The 17,843-nt window shown below is 39.4% G+C and overlaps 1 long non-coding RNA gene across 3 annotated transcripts in view; it reads right to left on the reverse strand.

Annotated features, from left to right (window-relative positions):
- The window catches only part of LOC126058129 (uncharacterized), a 97,918-nt gene that overhangs the window by 30,527 nt on the left and 49,548 nt on the right, over positions 1-17,843 (reverse strand). The window contains exon 1 of one of the 3 annotated variants that reach the window (XR_007513108.1): positions 221-520. The exons of the other annotated variants lie outside the window; for them this stretch is intronic. This is a non-coding gene — a long non-coding RNA (uncharacterized LOC126058129). Of the gene's footprint in view, positions 1-220; positions 521-17,843 lie in introns of those variants that run through there. 3 annotated transcript variants of the gene reach the window in all.

Consider the following 17,843-nt stretch of genomic DNA (forward strand, 5'->3'; position numbering starts at 1 on the left):
ACAGTAGTGAAGAAAATGAGCAACAAAATACATATATGACCTACTACAAAGTAGAAGATATAAGTCCTTCCTTATCATTAATCGCTTTAAATATAAATAGATTAAATTCACAATTGGGATCATTAAAGTTGTGTGTCAACTTTGTTGGACCATGATTCTCAGTGCTTTGGCAGTTATGATGCAGTTTAGCAGTCGTATAATGATGCAATCATTTCCGTACCTCCATGATGGGATCTGCTGTGAGTAGCCAATCAGATGTAAGGGAGTTTCCTCGGGGGTGTGGACTGCATCCAATATAAGTGGCCTTTCTGGCAAGGCTCTTGAGCTTTTGTTCACTCTGAATCCTGCAGCTGGCTCCTCTTCATCTGATCTCAAGTTTTTGGGACTTGAACCTTCAGCTTACCTTCCAACTTTGGGATTCACCAGCCTCCGCAGTCTGTGAGCCACGGCCTGCCAGCTTACCTGCCGATGTTGAGATTTGTCACTCTTTGCAGCCTGTGAGGCACAGACCTGTTGTATGACCTGCAGATCTTGAGTTCTGCAGTCCCTGCATCTATGTGAGTCAGGAGAAGCCACAAGCCTGACTCATGGACTTGAGACTTACCAGCCTCTACAGCCTCATGAGCCATTTCCTTGATATAAATCTATATCTACAGCCTCATGAGCCATTTCCTTGATATAAATCTATATCCATCCATCCATCCATCCATCCATCCATCCATCCATCCATCCATCCATCCATCCATCCATCCATCATCCATCCATCCATCATCCATCCATCCATCCATCATTCATCCATCCATCCATCATCCATCCATCCATCCATCATCCATCCATCCATCCACCATCCATCCATCCATCCATCCATCCATCCATCCATCCATCCATCCATCCATCCATCATCCATCCATCCATCATCCATCCATCCATCCATCCATCCATCCATCCATCCATCCATCCATCCATCCATCCATCCATCCATCCATCCATCCATCCATCCATCCATCCATCCATCCATCCATCCACCTCACTGGTTTTGCTTCTCTAGAGAACCCAGCCTAAGATACCAATTAAAAGACAAACATTGGCAGAATGAATAAAAAAATCATTCAATTGTTATCAAGCTGATCTGACTCATGGTGACCCCTCCCCCCATATGTGTCAGAGTAGTACTGACACACAAGTGTGTCAGTTCAATGGCTAATTTTTCAAAAGTAGACCGCCAAGCCTTTCTTCCGAAGTGACTCTGGGTGGACTCAAACCTCCAGCATTTTGGTTAGCAGCTGAATGCATTAACCGTTTGCACCTCCCAAGGACTACAACATATATCTATGTTTATTTCTGTATTACTTGTCTTTATACTATATACATACATACACACATACACACACACATAGACATCCATGAGTGGTTCATACAGATGCTTTGGACTTCAACTAGCAGGGCTCTAGTAATTATTGATTGAAAAGTACTGATATCAATTGCAAATGCTTATTTGTCCATTTCCCCTTTCAGATTTATTAATTTCTGTATTTTGGAGCCCTGTTGTTAAATACATACACATTTACGATTGTTGTATCTTTTTGGAGAATTGAACCTTTATTATGTTATGTCCCTACTTATTCCTAGTTTATACTCCTTTTCCTGAAGTATAATTTGTCTGATATTAATATAGCTACTGCAGTAGAACTGGATATTTTTCAACCATTTCAAGAGGTAGCATAAGATCAAGAACTGATGGTATAAAAGGAAGAAATCGAAGCTGCATTGAAGGCATTGGTGAAAAAACTACCCTCTCTCCACCATCTGCACTAACTCTGACACCAACTGTCCCTCACACAGCACTCCCTACTTCTCTGCTGGGTTCAATAATTCATTGCAATGGCCACACAGAGCTCACAGTCCATATTCATGATTATGGGGTTTTTAGGGAAGTAACAAGTATAACTCAGGCTCAAAGACACTCAGAATACAGTTCTTCTATCAGGACAGCCTCTTCCCTCCTGTGCTCATAGGCGTGCCTCTGCCTGGCCTTGGGCCTCTCTCCAAAGGCACTCAGCTTTCCTTCTCCATGGGCCATCATCTCCTATAGCCAGGTCCCTGTTGCTTGGTCTCTCCTGCCATGGCATCTTACCGTCTTCAGGGTTACAGCTTCCTCTCTCTATCTCAGTCTCCTGCTTCTAGGAGCTTCTCAGTGCAGGGATCTCAGGTCCATAATATATGCTCAGCTCCTGGCTGTTCTTCCTTGATGGGAGTTGAATCCTCCTCTTTGCTCTGGAACTGGATCTCTTTGAAGGGAAAACTAAACAATCCCCTTGGTGAGCCACAATTACCCTATCACACAGTCCTGCCCAAGCACCAGGGTGAATGTTATAAGACCATGGCTAGAAAGGCCACACAAAGTAAACAATCACATCACAGTACCTTGGACTCATTTTTCAAGTGAAGTATCAAAAATCCCATACGAACAGATTGGTAAAGAACATAATCAACACTAAGAACATTTTCATAATTATGTTTTCTGTATTTGGAAGAAATCTATAGCACTATTCTTATTTTGCCAATTCACAGGGATCACAGACATTAGTGGTAGATATTGCAGGACCAGAAAACTCTCTGGTGAAACAGTCTGTGAGCAGTCTTACAAACGTGGATATTCCACCAGAGTCAAAAGAATGACGTTACATTAATCATCAAAGAGAACACTTCAAGATCTCGCCTGAAGTACAATGTTGTCACTGATAGGCTAATATCCATACACTTACAAGGAAGACCAGTTTATATGACTATTCAAATTTATGCACCAACCACTAATGCCAAAGACAAAGAAATTGAAGATTTTAAACAACTTCTGCAGCCTGAAATTGATCAAATATGCAATCAAGATGCATTGATAATTACTGGTCATTAGAATGTTAAAGTTGGAAACGAGGAAAAGTAGTTGGAAAACACAGCATTGCTGATAGAAATGATGCCAGAAATCTCATGAAAGAAGTTTGCAAGACCAGTGACTCATCCACTGCAAATATTTTTTTTCACCAACATAAACGGCAGCTATACACGTGGACTTTACCAGTTGGAATACACAGGAATCAAACTGACTACATCTGTGGAAAGAGAAGATGGGAAAACTCATATCATCAGTCGGAACAAGGCCAGGGATAGATTGTGAAACAGACTGTCAATTGCTCATATGGGAGTTCAAGTTGAAACTGAAGAAAAGTAGAACAAGTCAAAAAGGGCCAAAGTATGACCCTGAGTACATCTCACTTGTATTTAGAGACCACCTCAAGAATACATTTTACATGTTAAACACTAACGACTGAAGACCACGTGAGTTGTGGAATGACATCAAGGACATCACACATGAAGAAAGCAAGAGGTCCTTTAAAAGACAGGAAAGAAAGCAAAGACCAAAACGGATGTCAGAAGAGACTCTGAACCTTGCTCTTGAATGTCGGGTAGCTAAAGTGAAAGGAAGAAATGACGAAGTAATAGAGCTGAACAGAAGATTTCAAAGGGTGGCTTGAGAAGAAAAAGTATTATAATGACATGTGTAAAGATCTGGAGATGGATAACCAAAACGGAAGAACACACTCAGCATTTCTCAAGCTGAAAGAACTGAAGAAAAAATTCAACCCTTGAGTTGCAATAATGAAGGATTCTACGGGTATAATATTAAATGAAGCAGGAAGCATCAAAAGAAGATGAAAGTAATACCCACAGTCACTATACCAAAAAGAATTGGTCGACCTTCAACCATTTCAGGAAGTACCGTATGATCAGAAACCGATGGTACTGAAGGAAGAAGTCCATGCTGCACTGAAGGAATTGGTGAGAAAAAAAAGCCTCCGAGAATTGATGGAATACCAACTGAGATGTTTCACCAAATGGATGCAGCACTGGAATCGCTCACTTGTCTAATCCCAAGAAATTTGGAATACAGCTACCTGGCCTACGAACTGGCAAGGATCCATATTTACGCCTATTCCTATGAAAGGTGATCCAACCAAATGTGGAAATTATCAAACAATATCATTAGTATCACATGCAAGTAATATTCTGCTAAAAATCATTCAAAAGCAGCTGCAGCAGTACATTGACAGGGAACTGCCAGAAATTTAAGCAGGATTCAGAAGAGGACATGGAAGGAGGGATATCACAGCTGATGTCATATCGATTCTGGCTGAAAGCAGAGAATACCAGAAAGATGTTTACCTGTGTTTTATTGACTATGCAAAGGCATTTGACTGCTTGGATCATAACAAATTATGGATAACATCGCGAAGAGTGGGAATTCCAGAACACTTAATTGTGCTGATGAGGAACCTGATCAAGAGGTAGACGTTCAAACAGAAAAAAGTGATACTGCGTGGTTTAAAGTCAGGAAAGGTGTGTGTCAGGGTTGTATCCTTTCACGATACTTATTTAATCTGCAAATAATCTGAGAAGCTAGACTATACGAAGAACACGACATCAGGATTGGAGGAAGACTCATTAACAACCCGCATTTTGCAGATGACACAACCCTGCTTGCTAAAAGATAAGAGGGCTTGAAGCACTTACTGATGAAGATCAAAGACCGCGGCCTTCAGTATAGATTGTACCTCAACATGAAGAAAACAAAAATCCTCACAACTGGGCCAATGAGCAACATCATGATAAATGGAGAAAAGATTGAGGTTGTCAAGGATTTCATTTTATTTGGATCCACAATCAACACCCATGGAAACAGCAGTTAAGAAATGAAAAGATGCACTGCATTAGGCAAATCGGCGGCAAAAGACCTCTAAAGTGTTGAAAAGCAAAGACATCACCTTGAAAAGGAAGATGCAACTGATCCAAGCCACAGTGTTTTCAGTGGCCTCGTATGTGTGGGAAAGCTGGCTGATGAATAAGGAAGACCGTAGAAGAATTGATGCCTTTTAATTGTCGTGTTGGTGAAGAATTCTGAATATACCATGAACTGCCAAAAGAACAAAAAAATCTATCTTGAAAGAAGTATGTACCTGAATGTACCCTAGCCTAGAAGCAAAGATGGCTAGACTACATCCTACATACTTTGGACCTGTTTTCAGGAGGAATTAGTCCATGGAGAAGGATATCATGTACTATTTCTTTGGACTATCTAAGACCTGAAGAACAAAATCTCATGGTCCAAATTAACGTTTTTACTTACTAATTTTCAAATGTAGCCCTGGTGGAAGAGTGGTTAAGAGCTTGGCTGAAACTAAAAGGTTTCAACCAGCCTCTCCTTAGAAGCCCTGCTGTGCAGTTCTATTCTGTCCAATAGGGTCACTGTTAGTTAAAATTTAATCCACAGCAATGAGTTATTTAATTTTCAAATATAAATTTTTTGTGTTAATGTCTAAATTCTAAAGTAAATTTTATTTTATAAACTACCTGTTTTATAAATTTATTTTCTATTATTCAAATTTATTGTTATGGTAGAATCAAACTTAAAAAGTGACATAATTTTATACCCAGGCAAAATGAAATGCCAATAACTAAGTGGAGTGCAAAAATGGAAGCCTGCAGAAGATAAAATGATTTGTGAATCCCTAAAGACAATTCCAAAATTCCTTTTTAGAATGTAATAAATCAGAACAGACTTCTTCCACTAAAGGTACATGCTTAATGGGTGGGAATCATCCTACTAGTACCACTAGTGCTGAAAATTAACGATGGCAATACAAATATAAGAGAATTTGTTCCAAATTCTGCATCCATTTCTTGCTGTAGTAAAAAAAAAAATTAGTAATGATCTAGAAAGTGAAACTAAGAATATTAAATTGTCACATCTGCAGACCCCATAAATAACAAAAATGCAGATCCTGCCTTGTGGAATAATTTTCTTCCAACGAAGTAAATTACTGGATCAAAAGAGGCCCAAGTGATTGTCAACATCACAGTTGTCCACTTGTAAATTTGTGTTGAAAATTCCTGGACGGTAAACAAAGTTCTGTAGCCAGAATTTTTTCTAGAGTGCACAGTTAATGATGAAAATTATAAGAGGGAGTGGCTACTGCAATCTCCATCAGTCAGCTCTGTGTATTGTTTTGTTTGCAAACCTACTAACCAAACAAACAAACCCGTCATCCTCATTTAATTCTTGAATTGTTACAGATGAATTTAGCAATTGGTGCAAATTGAATAGGATCGGTAAACATGAAAATAGTTCAATTCACAGAGATTATGTTATCATATTTAAACCAAACACACTGTTCTGGCTTAATTTATGAAGCGGAATCACAAATTAATAAACATCAGTATTGAAAGGCCATTTTGTAATGTGTCATTGTTGTCGTAACAATCACTGAATGGGGACTATCTTCGTGAAAAATAAATGAAGTCTTTGGGTCCCCACGAAATGGAAAATTTTAAAGTTGACTTCAACTTGTTGCTCATTTGATCTATTTTTAGCAAGTCACATCTCAAAACACGGTAACACAGGAAAGGGCAATCCATCCTATAATTCTAAAATAATGTGTAAAAAATTTATAATTTTGATAAGTGATGAAATTCAATCAACTACTGTCAGTGAAATAAGTATAGCTCGATATTTCATTTTGTCTGTGGATTCCACTTCTGAGCCTTCTCATACAGGCCAGCTAAGGATTGTTTAAAGATCCGTATCTCCAACAGATAGAAAACCTGTGTGGTGATTTATCACATTTACTAGCTTAAAAAATCTAAAAAATCATACTGGTAAAGACATTGCAAACCAAGTGTTTCACTAATTAGGAGAAACTTGCAAAATTCATTTTTCTAAGTGCAGAGACCAATCCTATGACAATGAGACCAATCCTATGACAATGCTGTGAGATGTCACTGCATTATAAAGGCGTGCAACAGAAAATTCTGGAATGTAATGAATATGCCATTTTCATACCAAGGTGCTGCATATTCACTTAATTTTGTAGGATGTATCACAATGGATTTTTGTCAAAAAAAAAGATTTTTTTCTTCTATTCAGATATTTTACAAATTTTTTGCCATCTCTATTCACCGATGAGCTGTTCATAGGCAATGATCAGCATTAAAATGTCTTTTTAATACCCACTGAGAAGTACACGCTAGAGCAACGAGTGCAATCCTGGACTCACACACTCAGATTCTAGGTGCCCTAGAGAATATTGCTGAAGACCAGTCACAAAAAGGAGATACCAGAACAGAAGCTTAAAACGTCGCCAACAAAATGGAAACACAGCCCATATATTTATGTTTGTTATGTATAATAATATATTCCATCATTTTCATTTGATGAGTCAATTCTCCAAGGTTCAGAAGTAAATTTATAGACATGCATAGATCTCTACCAGCTATTAACAAGATATTTACATAAGAGAATATTTTGAAAACACAATAAAACAAATACTGCCAAATACTGATTATCAAGCAGTTTACTGTTGCAGAAGCATTAAAAGAAACAAGTAAATGACAGAAATGCTCCAGAAGTACTGAGGGCCAGAGATCAATTTCACATAACCACCATCACTGACACACTTGAATCTTCCATGAAATGAAGGATGATGATGTATGAAGTTCTTTCTGATATTTTTTTCCTTCTTAATGTGAATATAAATGATGAAGAATTCCTGAAGGTACCCAATAAATTAGCACAGGCTTATCCTGATGAGGAAACCCTGGTGGCACAGTGGGTAAGTGCTACGACTGCTAACCAAGAGGACAGCAGTTCAAATCCACCAGGCGCTCCTTGGAAACTCTATCGGGCAGTTCTACTCTGTCCTATAGGGTCGGGATGAGTCAGAATCGACTCGACGGCAGTGGGTTTGGTTTTTATCCTGATGACTTAAGATAAACCTTTATGGAGAAGTGCTACAGATACATTCTTATGTTAGAATTAAGTTTAGAGATTCAAGACAAATTTTACTCATGTAGGCGTGTAAACAAAAAAACCAAACCCACTACTGGTGAATTGATTTCAACACATAGCCACGCTATAGGACAGAGTAGAATTGCCCCCATAGGGTTTCCATGGAGCAGCTAATGTATTCGAACTGCCAAGCTTTTGGTTAGCAGCTGAGTTCTTAACCACTGCACCACCAGTGCTCCAAATATACTCTGGCCCAGTAGTTCAAATGCAACAGACGCTCCTTGAAAACCCGATGAGGCAGTTCTACTCTGACCTATAGGGTCATTATGCATCAGAATCGACTCCAACTCAACGGGTTTGTTCTGCCTATTGCCTCATCCCTATTTCATTTTCTCAGAGATAAGTTTCTCTGATAGGGTCAGATTCAGGAATGTGATGAAAAATGTCTCTTGTAGGAGGTGGGGCCAAGATGGCAGAGTAGTCAGATGCTTTGTGTAGCCCCTCTTATAACAAAGACCCAGAGAAGTAAATCGATTATATATGACAATCTAGGAGCCCTGAACATCAAAGGTGAAGTTACAGAATTGGACTTAGTGGCAGGGGGAAGGGGACATGGTTCAGAAGCAGTGAGAGGTTGACAGACCTGACCCGGCAGAAACCAGCACCCTGCAGGCTGGATTGGATGGCACGTGCGGTGAGGCAAGCAGTGACGCTCAGGACATGTTTTTCACATCAGAAGAGACCGAGTGGTGGAAAGTCTACACAAGCCTCCAGAACCAGTGAAAAGCAGTGCTAAGTTGGCAAAAGATAAGTACATGCATTTAAAATGCCACACAAATCAAAAATCATCCCCTTTGGGAAGAACATCTCTCCCATTTACCTGCTTCCTCCCTCTCTGTTTTTAGTCTTGGACCAGCTTCAGCTATTTCTGGGTCGCCTGGGCCAGAAGTAGGAACTATCACATGCCCTGGAGCAGGAACAAACAACAAAAAATAAGCTTCCCTAAGCCAGGAACTCTGGGAAGGCACAGACATAAGGGGTCCAAGGACTCTGAATGCCTTTCACCCTTGCATAGACCTGTGTGGGCCCATTTCAACAGCGTAGGCCCTCGTTAGCACACTACGACAGGGTATATACCTGAAGCCTATTTTCAACTCTATCAGCTATAAAGTAGAGTGGCAGATTTGTGATATTTGACAGTGTTCTGCCAATTAAGCAGGGTCCTCACCTACCCACATCAGTGACCTGAGGGTTGGTGGCTCCATCCATGCCACCTAGCCACCCAATTCAGGAGTCCAGGAATAAGTGGTGAATCCCAGTCCTTACAACAAACAGCATTGGGTGCCCATGGTCTGGCTGCAAAACCCACCCACCTATGTTCTCTAGGGAACAGGGACATGCTTTCCTCCCAGACACTCAAGGGCAGTCATTCCCCCCACAGTAGCCAGACACCTGTACCTACACCAATCAACCCTGTCTATGTAGGACTGTAGGTGAGAGCCCACACCACACACTTGGTGACCAACTACCTGGACACCTGAGCTGAATGCATACAAGAAAAGTAAAATGGCTCCTAGGCTCACATACCTAGTAACAGCTCTGATCACCTGGTGACAGGATGTAAGAGCTTCAAAGGTGCCAATAATCAAACTAGCTCACCCAAGCAGCCTATTTGGGCATATCAAAATAAAACAAGACGCTAGGACACAGTACACCAAAAAAAAAAAAAAAAAACAAACCCAGTGCCATCAAGTAGATTCCGACTCAGTAAGCAAGCATAAAATAAATGAATATAATAACTCATTGATGGCTCAGAGACAAGTGTAAATGTCAAATAACATAAAGAGGCAGACCATGATCGATTCAGGAAGCTTCCAAAACAACAAATCAAGAAATCTTCCAAATGAAGAGAAATTCCAGGAATTACCGGAGGTAGAATTTAAAAGATTAATACACTGAGCTCTTCAAAAGATCCAGGAGGAGATCAGGCAAAACGAAGAACAAGCCAAGGAACACAGAGATAAAACAATAGAGGAACTTAAGAAGGTTATATAAGAGTATAAAGACAAATGTAACAGGCTGCAAGAATCCATAGAATGACAGCAAGCAAATCCAAAAGAGTAACAATAAAATTTCAGAATTAGACAACTCAATAGAAAATGAGAGGAGCAGAATTGAGGCACTGGAAGTCAGAATTAGTGAGATTGAAGATAAAGTACTTGACACCAACTAATTTGAGGAAAAATCAGATAAAATAATTTTTTTTAATTGAAGAAACTCTAAGAATTATGCGGGACTCTATCAAGAGTGATTGGAACACCAGAATCAGGGCGGGGGGTGGAGGGATAACAGAAAACACAGTGAGAATTGTTGAAGACTCCTTGGCTAAAAACTTCACTGATCTTGTGAAAGATAAGAAGATATCTACCCAAGATGCTTACTGAACCCCACGCAAGGTAGATGCCAAGATAAAGTCACCAGGACATATTATAATTTTGCTTGTCAAAACCAAATATAAAGAGAGAATTTTAAGAGTAGCTAGGGATAAACAAAAAGTCACCTATAAAGAAGGGTCAGTAAGACTAAGCTCAGACTACTCAGCAGAAACCATGCAGGCAAGAAGGACATATACAAAGCCCTGAAGGAAAAAAAAAAAAAAATTGCGAGCCAAGAATTATATATCCAGCAAAACTGTCTCTCAAATATGATGGTGAAATTAGGACATTTCCAGATAAGCAAGTTTAGGGAATTTTTAAAAACCTAACCAATATGACAAGAAATAATAAAGGGAGTTCTCCAGTTAGAAAAGCAATAATATCAGGTAACAACCCAAGGCTAGAACACGAGACAGAACAACCAGATACCAACCCACGTAGGGACGTCACAAATAAATGAAAGCTAACACACTGAAAATATAGAAACAGAGACATCGATCTATAAAAGATGACAACATTAAGACAAAAAAGAGAGACTAAATAATGTAGTCATAGATCTTTCATATGGAGAGAAAGTCAAGACGATATAAAGACATAAAAGATTGGTTTAAATTTAGAAAAACAGGTAAATGTTAAGGTAACCCAAAGGAAACTAACAATCCTACACATTAAAATAAAAAAAAAACAAGGAAAACATAAATTTTCAGCAAATACAAAAGCAACAAGAAAAAGATGAAAGACTAAAAAGAAAAACGATTCAGCACAGAAAAAAATAAATTAGCAGTAAATACAAAGGCAACAAAAATGAAGACGATGGAAAGAAAATGCACAAAGAAAAATGACTCAAGAAAATTAAGTGGAATCAGGAAAATGTCAACAAGACATACACAAAAAAAGACAAAAATGACAGCACTAAACTCATAACTATGAATAATTATGATAAATGTAAATGGTTTAATTGCACCAATAAGGAGAGAGAGAGTAGCAGAATGGATTAAAAAACATGATCTGTCTGTATGCAGACTGCAAGAGACACACCATAGACTCAAAGACATAAACAAACTAAATCTCAAAAAATGGAAAAAAAATACATATATATCAAGCAGACAATAAAAAATAAGAGTGGCAATATTAATCTCTGATAAAACAGGCTTTAAAGTAAAATACACCACACAGGAAAAGGAAATACACTATATAATTATTAAAGGGTCAATATACCAGGAGGACAAAATCACAATATTTATATACCCAATGACAGGGCTCCAAAATACATAAAAGAAACTCAAACAGCATTGAAAAGAGAAATAGCTCCACAATAATAGTAGGAGACTTAAACATACCACTTCTGATGACAGACAGGATATCCATAAAGAAGCTCAATAAAGACACAGAAGGTCTAAATACCACAATCAGCCAACTGATCTCATAGACTTAAACACAACACTCCACCCAACGGTAGTCAAGTAAACTTTCTTTTCTAACACTCATGGAGCATTCTTGAGAATAGACCACGTATTAGGCCACAAAGCAAGCATTAAAAAAATCCAAAACATCAAAATATTACACAGCATGTTTCCTGACCATAAAGCCATAAAAGTCAAAACGCTGTAGTTATCATACATTTTAATTTCTTACATATTTTAAACCCAATAAAGTCTATTCTTATTATGTCATGCAGTCAGTAATCATCTATTTTTACCCATTTCATTAACTTTCATTCCTTCTTGCATCTTAAGCCTTTCACCTTATTTTCTTCCTGCTTGAAGAATACCTTTGGAATTTTCTTTAATGTGGGCATGCTGATGTTAACTTATCTAGGTTTTGTTTCTCTGAAAAAAAAATAGGTCTTTGCTCATTCATGAAGGATGTTCTTCCTCAGCACAGAGTTCTGGCTTGCCACGGATTTTCTCTCTATAATATAAATATACCATCTTATTGTCTTAGGGTTTTCACTATTTCTGTACAGAAGTCATCAGCCAGTTTTTTTGTTTGTCCTTTAAAGATAATCTCTTCCATTCTTTAGTTGTGTTAAATTATTTGTTTTTTTGTGGGGTTTTTTGTCTTTAGCTTCAGCAGTCCTACTATGATGTACCTAGATACGAATTTCTTTGTATTTACCCTACATGGGTCTTATAAGGAAACCCTGGTGGCGTAGCGGTTAAGTGTTATGGCTGCTAAGCAAAACGTCAGCAGTTCGAATCCACCAGGCGCTCCTTGGAAACTCTACGGGGCAGTTCTACTCTGTCCTATAGGGTCGCTTTGAGTCGGAATCGACTCGACGGCAGTGGCTTTGTTCTTTTTTTTTTTTTTTTTGGTTTGGGTTTTGTAAGTCTTCTAGGATCTGTGACTTGATATCTTTAATTATTTGAAGAAAATTATCAGCCATAATCTCAGTTTTTCTGCCTCATTCTTTTTCTTCCTTCTTAAAGTATCTTATGCTAGATATTCTCATCGTATTCTCTGTATCTTATTCCTTTTTATATTATATATATTTTTCCTTTTGTCTATGCCTCTATTTTCTTCCAACGTATCTTCCAGTTCACTAAATCTCTCTTCAGCATTTTTAATCTGCTGTTATATACATACGTTAAGATTTTAACTTCAGCTATAGTTTTCAGTTGACTTTCTAAGTTGATCTTTTTCTTAGATTCTAGTTTTTTGCCAAATTTCTAAGTCTTGCCTTTATTTCTTTGAACATAATAGAGTTATTTCAGTGTCTTTGTCTGATAGCTCAAGTATCTAGTTTTTCTGTGGATCTCATTCTGTTATTTGTTGTTTCTACAGGTTTCACTTTTTTCTTTCTTTTTTTAAAAAATTGTTGATTATATTAGAGAGGCAAGGCCAAGACGGCAGAGTAGTGAGACGCTGCCAGTGATCCCTCTTACAAAAAAGACACGAAAAAACAAGTGAAGCGATTATATTTATGACAAGCTAGGAGCCCTGAATATCAAAGGCAAAGTAAGAAAACGGACTCAGCGGCAGGGGGAAGGAGAGACTATTCAGAAGTGGAGAGGAGTTACTGGACCTGAATAGCCAGGAACCCTCAGGCACCGTTCCCTGGAGCGACTGCAGTGGGGCTGGCAGTAGCGTTCCAGAGGCGTTTAGCTCAGGGAAGGACAGCAAGTTGCACAGACTACTCACACCTCCAGAACAAGAGAAGAACGGCACTCTCGGCAAAAGCTAATTACTTGTGTTTATTTTACCACGCCTCAAACTCCCAAGCCGGTTTCAGTGGCTGTCAACTTCCCTGGGCCTGAGATAGGCCCTGGTAGCGCTCTGAGCCATTCTTCCGTCCTTGAAGAAGGTATAAGTTCACAACTGGGGGGAAAGATAATCTGCCAGCTCAATTAAGCTGGGGAGCTCAGGACAGAAGCAGCTCTCGTTCAGGCACAGACAGTCCATGGGCTTTGAATACCTTTCACCCCAGCATGGACCTGTGTGGGCCCATTTCAGGAGAATAGGCCCTTGTTGCCAGACTGCAACTGTCTCAGCTGGACGGTGGAAAGATGGGTGTTTGATGTTTGACACTGCTTTGCCTATTAAACAGGGTCTTCACCTACCCACATCAGGGGCCTAAGGACTGCTGGCTCCACCCACAATACCTAGCCTCCTGTAACAGGGCTCCAAGGGTAAGTAGTACCTCCCAGAACTTACAACCAAAAGCATTGGGTACCCGTCGCCCTTCTGCAGAACCCACCCGTGTGCTCTACAGAAAAGGGATGCGCTTTCCTCACAGACACTCAGAGCACAGCTGTCAGACCCCTGCCTTGATCAGAGCCTGACCCCCTACTGCAGCCAGATACTTCTGCCTACACCAATAACCCCTGCCCCTTTAAGACTGTAGGACAGAGCCTGTACCTTACACTTTATGACCAACTACCTGGGCACCTGAGTTGAATCCAATCAAGAAAACTAAATGAACTCGTAGGCTCATATACCTGGTAACAGTGCTAGCCATCTGGTGATAGTACATTAGAGCTTCGAAGGTGAAAATAATCAACCTAGCGCACTCAAGCGGCTTATTTCGGTATACCAAAACTAAACGAAGGAAGAAGCTAGGATACAAAAAGCAAGCATAAAATAAACTAATACAATAACTTATAGATGGCTCAGATAAGTCGATATCAAATCACATAAAGAGGCAGACACAGGGGCAGGACCAAGATGGCTCACTAGGTAGAAGCTTCCGCTTATCCCTCTTGAAACGAACACTCAAAAAAACAAGTGAATCAATTACATAAAGGACAATCTACAAACCCTGACCATCAAACACAGAACTAAGGAGTTGACCTGAGTGACAGGGGAGCAAAAAGCCACACTGCAGCAGGGACCACTTCCAGAGCCAGTGTCCCATGCCACAGCCTTGAGCCCTCGCGGTTCCCTGGTGCCAGAGTGGTGGGGCTGATTGTGGCTTACTGAGACAGGGAAGCACGGATGTAGGCCTAACCCTCAGGACCAACTTGGATGGGACCGAGACAGCACACGCAGGCTCCACACAGACGCGGCTGACAGGGAAACGAAAAACCACAGGGAAGCAGTGACTGGTTTTAGAGCCTGGAGTGCAGCGTCCCAGAAAGGAAACCTTGGTGCTGGGCTTTGGACTACGTGTGGGGGAGCTGATTGTGGCTTCCTGAGACAGTGTGAGCATGGCTGCAGCCCTAACCCTCTGTGACAGTCTCACCAGGGATCCAGCCAGCACACACAAGCTACACAATGCTCTGGAATCTCAGAAAAAACAGTCCTCACCAAACAACATAAGTAACTTTGTATATTTTGCCAGGCTACTCTCTTCTATATATCTGATTCCACCCCTCATTGCCCCAGCCAGCTTCATTAACACTGGAATTCCCTGTGCCAGAGAGTAAAGTGCACTGCTGGATTTTTTTTTCTTCTTTCTTTTCTAACCCATTCTCCTGGCCTGAGAAAAGCAGCATTTAGCCATCAAAGAAAAAATCCTTCCCTGACTTCCCTAAACTGAAATAACAATACAGAATCAGCTGCATCCAGGCATTAAGAGACCCATAGTCTTTGGCTTTCACCCTACAGGTAACTAGGTGGCTATTATAATGCAAAGGCAATTCTGATAGAGATCTGACCATAATTGTTTTAGCTCAGCAGTGGAAAGGCAAGTTTTGGAGGTCAGATACCTCTGTACCTATTAAACAGAGCCCTCACTGATCTGCACCAGCGAAAAGAGGTCTGAGACTCCACCCACACCACCTAGCCAGCTGCTAGAGGGGTCTGAGAATAGTGACGCCTACCCAAGCATTGGGTGCCTAAGATACAGCTGCAGAGCCCATCCACCAGAGTGCTCTAGAGAATAGAGCCACACCTACCTCACTGACACTTGAAGGAAGGCTGTCAGCATCCTGCCCTCCTTGAAATGTGACCCCCTGACACTAATAGAAACTGGTGCATACAACCATCACCACTACTCCTCTAAGATAATACGTGAGAGCCTACATGACACACTAGGTAACCAGCTATCAGGACACCTGAGCTGATTGTATTCAAGAATAGTGAATGGACTCATATGCTTATATACCTGTTAACAGCTCAGGCAAGCTGGTAACAGGACGTAAGTGATTCAAAAGCTACAGCAATCAAGATACCACAATCTAGTAGCCCATCTGGGTGTACTGTAACAAAACAAAACAAGAAGATAAGACACAGTGATCAAATATAAAAGAAAACATTACAATATCTTATAGATTGGTCAGAGACAGGAGTCAACATCAAATCACATGAAGAGGCAGACCATGATTCCTTCTACAAACCCCCAAATCAAAGAATCAAAATCATTCCCGGATGTAGATACAGTCCTAGAATTGCCAAATGTAGAATATAAAAAAATTATATACAGAATGCTTCAAGACATCAGGGATGACCTCACAAATGAAATATGGCAATCTACAGAAAAAGCCAAGGAACACACGGATAAAGCAGTTGAAGAAATCCAAAAGATTATTCAAGAACATAGTGAAAAAATTAATAAGCTGTAAGAATCCATAGAGACACAGCATTCAGAAATCCAAAAGTTTAACAATAAAGTCACAGAATCAGACAGTTCAATAGGAAGTCAGAGTGGGGGAGCTGGAGGACAAGACAATTGACACAAATATAGTTGAAGAAAAATCAGATAAAAGAATTTAAAACTATGAAGAAACCCTAAGAATCGTGGGGGACTCTATCAAGAATAATTTGCGTGTGATAAACATAACGACTCAGCAAAATAAATTCAACTACTATAAAAAGGAGGAACACACATTCTACAAAGAAAAACTCAGCACAAAAAAGTAAATGGAAAAATGAAATTGTCAAAAACAGGTATCAAAATGACAGCACTAAACTCATACTTATCTAATTACACTTAATATAAATGGACTAAATTCACCAAAAAAGAGACAGAAAGTTGCAAACTGGATAAAAAACACCATCAGTCTGTATGCTGCATAAAAGAGACACACCTTAGACTTAGAGACACAAATAAACTAAAACTGAAAGGATGGATAAAAATATATCAAGCAAATAACAATCAAAAAAGAGCAGGAGAGGCAATATTAATTTCTGACAAAATAGACTTTAAAGTTAAATCCACCACAAAGGATAAAGAAAGACACTACATATGATTAAAGGGACAATTTACCGGGAAGATATAACCATATTAAATATTTATGCACCCAATGATAGGGCCACAACATTCATAAAACAAATGTTAACAGAATTAAAAAGTGAGATAGACACCTCCACAATTATGGTAGGAGACTTCAACACAAGCCTCTCGGTGAAGGGTAGGAAATGTAGTAAGAAGCTCAATAGAGACACGGAAGATCTAATTGCTACAATTAAACAACTTCACTTCATAGACTTATACAGAACACTCCACCCAACAGCTGCAAACTATAATTTCTTTTCTAGTGCACATGAAACATTCTCTAGAATAGATCACATATTAGGTCATAAACCAAGCCTTTACAGAACGCAAAACATTGAAATATTACAAAACATCTTCTCTGAACAAAAGACCATAAAAGTAAAAATCAATAACAGAAAAACCAGGGAAAAGAAATCAAATGCTTGGAAACTGCACAATACCCTGCTCAAAAAAGACTGGGTTATGGAAGACCTTAAGGAGGGAATAAAGAAATTCACAGAATTCAACGAGACTGAAAACACTTCCTATGAAAACCTTTGGGACATGGTGAAAGCAGTGCTCAGAGGTCAATTTATATCAATAAAGGCACACATATTAAAGAAGAGCCAAAATGAAAGAACTGTCGCTATAACTAGAACAAACAGAAAGACAGCAACAAAAGAAACTATCAGGCACCAGAAGAAAGCAAAAAATAAAAACTACAGCAAAATTAAATGAATTAGAGAACAGAAAAACAATTGAAAGAGTTAACAAGGCCAAAAACTGCTTCTTTGAAAAAATTAACAAAATTGATAAACCACTGGCCAGACTGACTAAAGAAATACAGGAAAAGAAACCAATAATCTGAATAAGAAATGGGATGGTCCATATCACAACAGATCCAACTGAAATTAAAACAATCATATCAGATTACTAC

This window comes from Elephas maximus, chromosome 14 (genome assembly GCF_024166365.1).
Source record: "Elephas maximus indicus isolate mEleMax1 chromosome 14, mEleMax1 primary haplotype, whole genome shotgun sequence".
Classification (NCBI taxonomy): domain Eukaryota; kingdom Metazoa; phylum Chordata; class Mammalia; order Proboscidea; family Elephantidae; genus Elephas; species Elephas maximus.